The following is a 9265-nucleotide window of genomic DNA, read 5'->3' as shown; positions in this document are numbered from 1 at the left end:
TGTGCTGCTTCTCCCATGACCTGCATATGCAGATCTGGCTTCTTTTTCATTTGTGGTTTTTTCGTTGGTTTGTTTTGGTTTTGGTTTAGAAACAGGATCTGGCTCTGTCACCCAGGCTGGAGTACAGTGGCGCTATCTCGGCTCACTCAACCTCCACCTCCCGGGCTCAAGCCATCCTCCCACCTCAGTCTCCTGAGTAGCTAAGACTATAGGCATGCCATCATGCCTGGCTAACTTTTGTATTTTTTTTGTAGAGATGAGGTTTCACCATGTTGCCCAGGCTGGTCTCAGACTATACCTGAGCTCACGTGTTCCTCCCTCCTAGGGCTCTCAAAGTGCTAGGATCACAGGCATGAGCCACTGTGCCTGTTGAACTACAAAATAAATTTCTTTTCTGCTTAGTTGAGCTACTTTGTTTCTGTTGCTTACAAGTCTCCAAACTAATACACACACTTATACCACCTCCCCTTTTCCTGACTGCTTTCTCAACAATTACCTGTCCTGTCTTATTCCTTTAGTCTTATTTGATGACTAGCTTCATACCAGGTCATAACTGATACTGTGATTAAAAATTTTATTATTACTATTATTATTATTATTTTTGAGACAGGGTCTCACTCCTGTTGCCCAGGCTGGAGTTTAGTGGCATGATCACAGCTCACCTCAGCCTCGACTTCCCGGGCTCGGGTAATTCTCCCACCTCAGCATCCTGAGTAGCTGGGACTACAGGCACGGGCCACCTCACCTGACTAAGATTTGTATTTTTAATAGAGATGGAGTTTTGCCATCTTGCCCAGGCTTGTTTTAAACTCCTGGGCCCAAGTGATCCATCTGCCTCGGCCTCCCAAAGTGCTGGGATTAGAGGCGTGAGCCACCTTGCCTGGCCTGATATTGTGATTTTTATAGCTGAAAATAGACAGTAATTCATAAATCTTTTCACCTCCAGGGATTCCTTTTATCATTTTTCTTCCACATACTTATGTTTTGATTTTATCACAAAATTGCATTTATTATGTATTTCCCCATTAATCAGTGATATTTTCTGATCAGCATGACACGCAGTGTTATATTAATATTACTCTGATTAAAAGCAAAAAACATGTGACGTCTTAGCCTGTGCTTCCTGGCTTTATTAAGGACAAAAGTACATTGTCGGCTTTTCAAATCATTGAAAATGGTATGTAAAACTTCATACTCTTGTGGACAGAGACACACAGGAATATCAGTTATGGGAAAATCTCAACTGACTCTAAGAAATATAAATCAACCAAAAGACCAACCTTTTTAGATAACATTTTACTTTCCAGAAGTGTCACTTCTCCACAGTAAAATAGTGAATAAAGTACTGTGAGCTCTCTGTACCCCAGAATATAAAAAGCATATGCTTCCTTGGATTAAAAAAAGTTTTAGAAGAAAATGGGAGAAAGCATTTATCTGGCCTATTTTTAACCAACTCCAGCAGGATTCATAGAGTGTGAAGGCCAGAAAACAAAACTGTTAAGAGTCTGGAGCACTCCCAGTCTGAACAGAAAGAAATACAGAAGTATTTCAGATTCCGTATTATTGTGGAGGCAGAAATAGTAGAGGTGAATAGGTAACCTTCATTCCCTCTTGTCCCCTGTTCAGAATTCTGTATAGGTGTATATATGTTTTTAATGTTTTATGGGTTTTGTTTGTTTTTGAGACAGGGTCTTGCTTTGTTGCCTAGGCTGCAGTGCAGTGGCATGATCACGGCTCACTGCAGCCTTGACCTCCTGTGCTCAAGCGATCCTCCCACCTCAGCTGAGAGTATACGCACATGCCAACCACCATGCCTGGCTAATTAAAACGAATTTTTTTTTTTTTTTTTTTTTAAATAGAGATGGAGTCTCACTATGTTGCCCAAGCTGGCCTCAAAATCCTGGGCTTAAGTGATCCCCCGACTTTGGCCTCCCAAAGTGCTGGGATTACAGGCATGAGCCACTTGCCCAGCCTATGTAAATGTTTTAGTTAGCTGTAAGGCCACCAGCTTTCACTGAGTTTACAGGGTTCTCTCACTTGGATTCATTGTCCTTCCCTCTCCTGATCTTTGTGAGCATGTTTAATGTCCGGGATGACTGGCAAGAATATGAAGGATGAGTTAGGCAAATTAAGTTCCAAATCAGTAATAGGCGGCTTCCTAATCTGAACACTAAATAGTAGATGACAATGAATATGATAGTTTTCACTGCTTGACAATAAGGAGATGGGCCAATACAAACCAGATGAACTTGTTAGTACTTGTTCCAACAGGAAATGCAGCCTTGTCACTTTTAATTTTCATAGCAAGTAAAAGCCAGAAGCACAATAATTTCAGGTGTATACAGAGTTCTCAGAAACTTGGAGCGGCAATTTTGGTGAAGGAAAACCAAAGGAGGGCCTTGTGTTAATTCTGTTCAACATTTACCTGCTGGTATTATTTCAAAGTCACTCTGAAATGCTAGACTAGTATCAGAAAGAATAACATCTGGATGGCAAAGTCCTTTCTTAAAGCATATACATTTCCCAACTTTTTGGTATGAAGGTTTTTAAATTTACAAAAAATTGAACAGTAAAATGAACACTCATATACCCTCTACCTAAATTCAACAATTAACATTTTGTTGCATTTGTTCTACCTGCCTATCTACATACATTTTTATTTGAACTATTTGAAAATAAATGGAAAAAATCATGATATTTCACCCCAAATATGTCAATGTACATCTCTTTAGAATAAGGGTATTCTCTATATGACTTAAAAATAGTTATGTTCAATAATAGTAATCTTCTTATAGTCTGCACACCAGATTCAGCTGCTGCCTGATTTTGTGAATAAAGTTTTATTGGAACACATTCGTGCCCATTCCTTTACATATTGTCTATGGCTGCTTTTGTGCTACAACCGCAGAACTGAGTAGTCACAGAGACCATATGGACCTAAAGACCTAAAATAGTTACTATTTTGTTCTCAACAGAAAGTCTGCCAACCCCTGCTCTAATAAGTATGTATGCGGAAATGTTTACAAAATATTCATGAACCAAAGGATCTGGCTGTCATTTTTGCATTGCAAGTGTTTCTCCCTCTAGTATATAGGTTTTGTGCTGTTGTGATTAACTGCAAAAGGTATGTATGGGTTGCAGTGGTGTGGAGGTGGGAGTGAGATTGAGGAATATCCACTGCCTGGTTTTCCTATACAAGGCCCTGTGATCGGTGCTATAATATTTACTGAGATCCTCACAACGATACTATGAGGTACACATCTTCATTTTATCCAGTTTTTTTGTTTGTTTTTGAGACAGAGTCTCACTCTGTTGCTCAGACTGGAGTGCAGTGGCGCAATCTCAGCTCACTACAGCCTCTGCTTTCTGGATTCAAGCAATTCTCCTGCCTCAGCCTCTTGAGTAGCTGGGACTACAGGTGCATGCTAACACACCCGGCTAATATTTGTATTTTTAGTAGAGATGGGGTTTCACCATGTTGGTCAGGCTCATCTTGAACTCCTGACTTCAAGTGATCCACCCATCTCTGCCTCCCAAAGTGCTGGGATTACAGGCAGGAGCCACTGCGCCTGGCCTATTCTATTTTATCCAGTTCTATTGATGGGGACACGGGGGCTTACAGAGTTTTTTTTTTTTTTTTTTTTTTTTAGATGGAGTCTCATTCTGTCACCCAGGATGGAGTGCAGCAGCACGATCTCAGCTCACTGCAGCCTCCACCACCTGGGTTTAAGCAATTCTCCTGCCTCAGACTCCCAAGTAGCTGGAATTACAGGCACCTGCCACCACACCTGGCTAATTTTTGTATTTTTGGTAGAGACAGGGTTTCAGCATGCTGGCCAAGCTAGTCTGGAACTCTTGACCTCAGGTGATCCGCCCACCTCGGTCTCCCAAAGTGCTGGGATTACAGGTGTGAGCCACCACACCCAGCCGCAGAGATTTTAAAAATTGCTCAAAGTCATGCAGGTATGAAAGAGAAATGTTGACCAGACACAGTGGGTCACACTTGTAATCCCAGAACTGTGGGAGGCTGAGGCAGGAGGACTGCTTCAGGAACAGTTTCAAACCAGCCTGGGCAACAAAGTGAGATCTCCATCTCTACCAAAAAAAAAAAAAAAGAGAGAGAGAGAAAGAGAGAGAGAGAGAGACAGAGAGACAGAGAAACCAAGGCCTCAAGTCTGTCTCCAAAGAGAGATACAGTGGATTCAGTTAAGATTCCCTAAGAGGCATTCCCATTTTGTGGTCATGATTCATACACAAAAATGAGTGCTTTGGGCATCACTGGTTTCCAGTACAAAATCATGGTAAGATCCTTGGGAGAAAGCAACTAAGTCCTTTCTTTAAAGTATAGTGAGGACACATAGTATCTTAGTCTTTTCCTGCTGCTTTAACATAGCACTTGAGACTGGTTAATTTATAAACAGAAATTTACTCGCTCACAGTTCTGGAGGCTGGGAAGCCCAATATCTAGGTGCCAGCAGGTTTGGTGATTCTTATTCTAAGATGATGCCTGGAATGCGGCATCCTCTGCAGATAGGAATAATTTATCTTCACAAGGCAGAAGGGCAAAAGAGACGATGAACCTTCTCATGGCCCTTTTTATGGCACTAATCCATTCATCAGGGCTCTGCCCTCATGACTTAATTACCTCTTAAAGGCTCTACCTACTAACACTATCGCATTGGGGCATTAGGTTTCAACCTATAAATTTTGGAGGAGACACAAACATTCAACATAGCACATAATTGGGACAGGATACTTGGTATCATATAAAGAAAAGTGCCTCAGAAAAGTTACCTCATGCACTTTAATCATTCTGTAAACAGGGACAGCAACTATCCTGATTACTTTGGAGGAAAGTGAATATTTAAAAGCTTTGTGGCCAGGCGCAATGGCTCACACCTGTAATCCCAGCACTTTGGGAGGCCAAGGCAGGCAGATCATTTGAAGTCAGTAGTTTGAGACCAGCCTGACCAACATGGTGAAATTCCGACTCCACCAAAAAATACAAAAAGTAGCCGGGCATGGTGTCGGGTGCTTGTAGTCCCTGCTACTCGGGAGGCTGAGGTGGGAGAATCGCTTGAACCCGGGAGGCGGAGGCTGCAGTGAGTGGAGATCACTGCCACTATACTCCAGCCTGGGTGACAGAGCAAGGTTCTGTCTCAAAAAAGATAAAAAAAAAAAAAAAAAAAAAAAAGAAAAGAAAAATAAATAAAAGCTTTGTGCCACTTACTCTGCTCTCCTTCCATCTCCTCTCTCCTAAATTAATAAATAAAAACTTTGGCACAGCAGCTCACACCTATAACCCTAGTACTTTAGGAGGTTGAAGCAGGAGGTTTACTTGGGGCCAGGAGTTCAAAACCAGCCTGGGCAACATAGTGAGATCCCATCTCTAGAAATAATTTAAAAAGTAACTGGGCATGGTGGCATGTACTTGTGGTCCCAGCTACACGGGAGACTGGTGCAGCATTGCTTGAGCCTAGGAGGTCGAGGTTGCTGTGACTGTGCCACTGCACTCCAGCCTGCATGACAGAGACCTGGTCTCAAAAAATAAATAAAACAAAAACTTCGAGGCAAGTTCTTGTAATCTCAGCACTTTGGGAGGCCAAGATGGGAAGATTGCTTGAGCCTAGGAGTTCAAGACCATCTTGGGCAACATAGTGAAACCTGTCTGTACAATAAATATATTATATAAATATAATATATATATATATATATATAAGCTAGGCGCGACAGCACACACCTGTAGTCCCAGCTACTCAGAAGCTGAGGTGGGAAGATTCCTTGAGCCAGGGAGGTTGAGGTTGCGGTGAACCATGACTGTGCCACTGTACTCCAGCCTGGGTGACACAGCAAGACCCTGTCTCAAAAATAAAAAAAAAAAAAGAAAGGAAAAAAGGCGGGGCATGGTGGCTCATGCCTGTAATCCCAGCACTTTGGGAGGCCGAGGCAGGTGGATCACGAGGTCAGGAGCTCGAGACCATCCTGGCCAACATGGCAAAAACCCGTCTCTACTAAAAATACAGAAGTTCGGCCGGGCGCGGTGGCTCAAGCCTGTAATCCCAGCACTCTGGGAGGCCGAGACGGGTGGATCACGAGGTCAGGAGATCGAGACCATCCTGGCTAACACGGTGAAACCCCGTCTCTACTAAAAAATACAAAAAACTAGCCGGGCGAGGTGGCAGGTGCCTGTAGTCCCAGCTACTCAGGAGGCTGAGGCAGGAGAATGGCGTGAACCCGGGAGGCAGAGCCTGCAGTGAGCTGAGATCCGGCCACTGCACCCCAGCCTGGGCGACAGAGCGAGACTCCGTCTAAAAAAAAAAAAAAAAAAAAATACAAAAAATTAGCTGGGCATGGTGGCAGGTGCCTGTAATCCCAGCTACTTGGGAGGCTGAGGCAAGAGAAGTGCTTGAACCTGGGAGGTGGAGGTTGCAGTGAGCCAAGATTGCACCATTGTACTTCAGCCTGGGTGACAGAGCAAGACTCTGTCTCAAAAAAAAAAAAAAAAAGCTTTGAAAATAGAGCACTCAATACAAGGGATCATTATTGTTTACTTTATACCTCTATCTAAGCAGGTATGTCTCAGAACCAATTTGGCTATCTCATTCTTTAGGTCTCTAATTCTCAAATTTTAGTAATTATAATAATCATCTAGGATGACTGTTAAACTCAGATTCCCAGGATCCACACCCAGAGATTTCTTCCATAGGCCTAGGTGGGGTCCAGGAGTTTGAATCATTGATTTTGATGCAGGTGATCTGAGAGCCAGACTTTGAGAAGTATTACATTGAGGAGTAATTGATGTTTCATGACACATTTATTGCAAATGAACACTTTATTATTAATATTAAAAAGGAATTTTTGTGTAACAATAATTAATGCTTACTGTAAAATAATTCAAGCAGTACTAAAAATACCTAAAGAAAAAGTAAAGGCCCCTTCCTCATGACCCACTCTTCTCATCTCTCTACATTTTGATGACATCTGACTTTTCCAGACTTTTTTCTAGGCCTCTACAAATACTTAGTTTTCCAGACTGTTTTCTATGCCTATACAAATATATAGTCATTCATCACTTAATGACTAGGATTCATTCTGAAAACTACATCATTAGGCGATTTCATTGTTGTTGGAACATCAGAGTGAACTTGCACAAACCTAGATGGTACAGCCTACTACACACCTAGGCTATATGGTGAAGCCTGTTGCTCCTAGGCTACAAATCTGTACAGCATGCTACTGTACCTGCAGACAACAGTAACACAGTGGTATTTGTGTATCTAAACACAGAAGACGTACAGTAAAAAGAATGTACTATAATCTTATGGGACCACTGTTGTGTATGTGGTACATGATTGACCAAAACGTTATGCCGTGCATGACTGTATATTGTTTAAGAATGATGAGCATTTGATGTTTCTAATTTTTTGCTGTTATAAATAATGCTGCTCAGGCATGGTGGCTCATGCCTGTAATGCCAGAGGTTTGGGAGGCCGAGGCAGGTGGATTGCTTGGGCCCAGGAGTTCAAGACCAGCCTGGCCAACATGGTGAAACCGTGTTTCTACTAAAAATACAAAAATTAGCTGGGCAGGAGAATCACTTGAACTCGGAAAGTGGAGGTTGCAGTGAGCCAAGATCACGCCACAGCACTCCAGCCTGGGCAACAGAGGGAGATTTGGTCTCAAAAAACAAATAAATAAAGCTGAAATAAATACTCGTATTCCCATATCTTTAAGCAACTCTGACTGTTTCTGCAGGATAAATTCCTAAAAGTTGAATCACCGGGCCAAAAGACTCAAATAGCACAGAAGGGAATTTTAATAAAAAGTACTTCTCTACCTTCTTCCAACCTCCAATCCCATTTTCCTGAGGAAGCCACTGTCATCTTGTTTATCTTCATACGAAATGCTTATATAGGTATGTTCATTCTGTTTTGACACACTGTCAATCTGTCCTTCAAGAAAAAAAAAAAAAAGCTTTGTGCTCCTTTCTCTGCTCTCCTTCCATCTCCTCTCTCCTAAATTAATAAATAAAAACTTTGGCACAGCAGCTCACACCTATAACCCAAGTACTTTAGGAGGTTGAAGCAGGAGGTTCACTTGGGATCAGGATTTCAAAACCAGCCTGGGCAACATAGTGAGATCCCATCTCCAGAAATAATTTAATATTTTATATCTAACTTTAATTTTCCTGGTGGCTATTGAATTTTAGAGCCTTCACTGTTTTCAGGTCCCAATGGCATCACTGATCAACACACCTCTTCCATTCAGAATTCATTCTCCCAAAGGCGATTCAGTAATGGACAAGGAATCTCCAAGGATTTAAATACATTTCTGGGAAAAGGTTAGAAAAGGAAGTAAAATTTGAGTGTAAAATGATTTCTTATAATTCCACTCTAAAGCAAACTTACAATTGTAACATTTAAAGCTTTAATATTCCACTTTTCTTTTGTATTCTTTTTTCTCCTTCCTTCTCATGAATGCTATATTCCAGCCAAATTGTACTAACCACTCTTGTTTCCTTTTAGCTTTTCTTTTTCCCACAAATTTGTATGTCATTGCTGTACAGGGGTCATGCTAACTTCTCTGCATCATTCTAATTTTTAGTATACGTGCTGCTGAAGTGAGCACCTTTTAGCTTTGCTTCTGCTCTTCTCTGACTAGAATGTATCCCCTCCTTGATTTCAGTTAATCCTGCAAAGTGCTTGACTTCAAATCTCAGCTCTGACCTGTCTAACCTTTACTAAATTATTTAACAACTTTTCTCTCTAATCTTAGCCCTTGTAACATAAGGATAATAATGCCTATGAGGTTATTGTAACCATGAGTTAAGGTTTGTGAAAAGTACACAAAAGTCTATACAAAACTAATTATTCCTGTATTACTCTCCTTTAAGGCCTAGCTAGATAGTAGGCTCTTTAAGAACAGTCAGCATGTCTTTGTATATTCTTATTGCGTGGAGTGAGGAAGAATTCATCATATATATTTGTTAAATAAACACATTATGCTATTGGCTTATACCTTCCTCAGACAATAGACAGCAAGGTTTCTGAAGGAATCTTTTATGACCACAGGCTCAACACAAGTGATGGCACATGGTACTGTTTGTGGAATGAACATGTAACATCTGTAACAACAACTTCACATGGCAGTTAGAGTTGTACTCACTGTCTTTATAGGTCTTGCCTTCTCAACATGACTATTAGCCTACTGAAGGTAAGGTGTAGTTCTCTGCATATCAAGAAAAATGTTTGATGATAATGGGAAA

General features: G+C 41.3%; 1 non-coding gene across 1 annotated transcript; it reads right to left on the bottom strand.

Moving 5' to 3' along the window:
• Window positions 1-8521: 8521 nt before the first annotated feature.
• LOC111520922 lies at window positions 8522-8628 on the bottom strand. The gene has a single exon (XR_002724799.1). It is a non-coding gene; the product is annotated as a U6 spliceosomal RNA (small nuclear RNA).
• Window positions 8629-9265: the final 637 nt, after the last annotated feature.

Source organism: Piliocolobus tephrosceles, chromosome 7, assembly GCF_002776525.5.
Source record: "Piliocolobus tephrosceles isolate RC106 chromosome 7, ASM277652v3, whole genome shotgun sequence".
Taxonomy (NCBI): Eukaryota; Metazoa; Chordata; class Mammalia; order Primates; family Cercopithecidae; genus Piliocolobus; species Piliocolobus tephrosceles.
The sequence above is the reverse complement of the archived record's forward strand: the minus strand, read 5'-3'. Positions and strand labels throughout refer to the sequence as shown.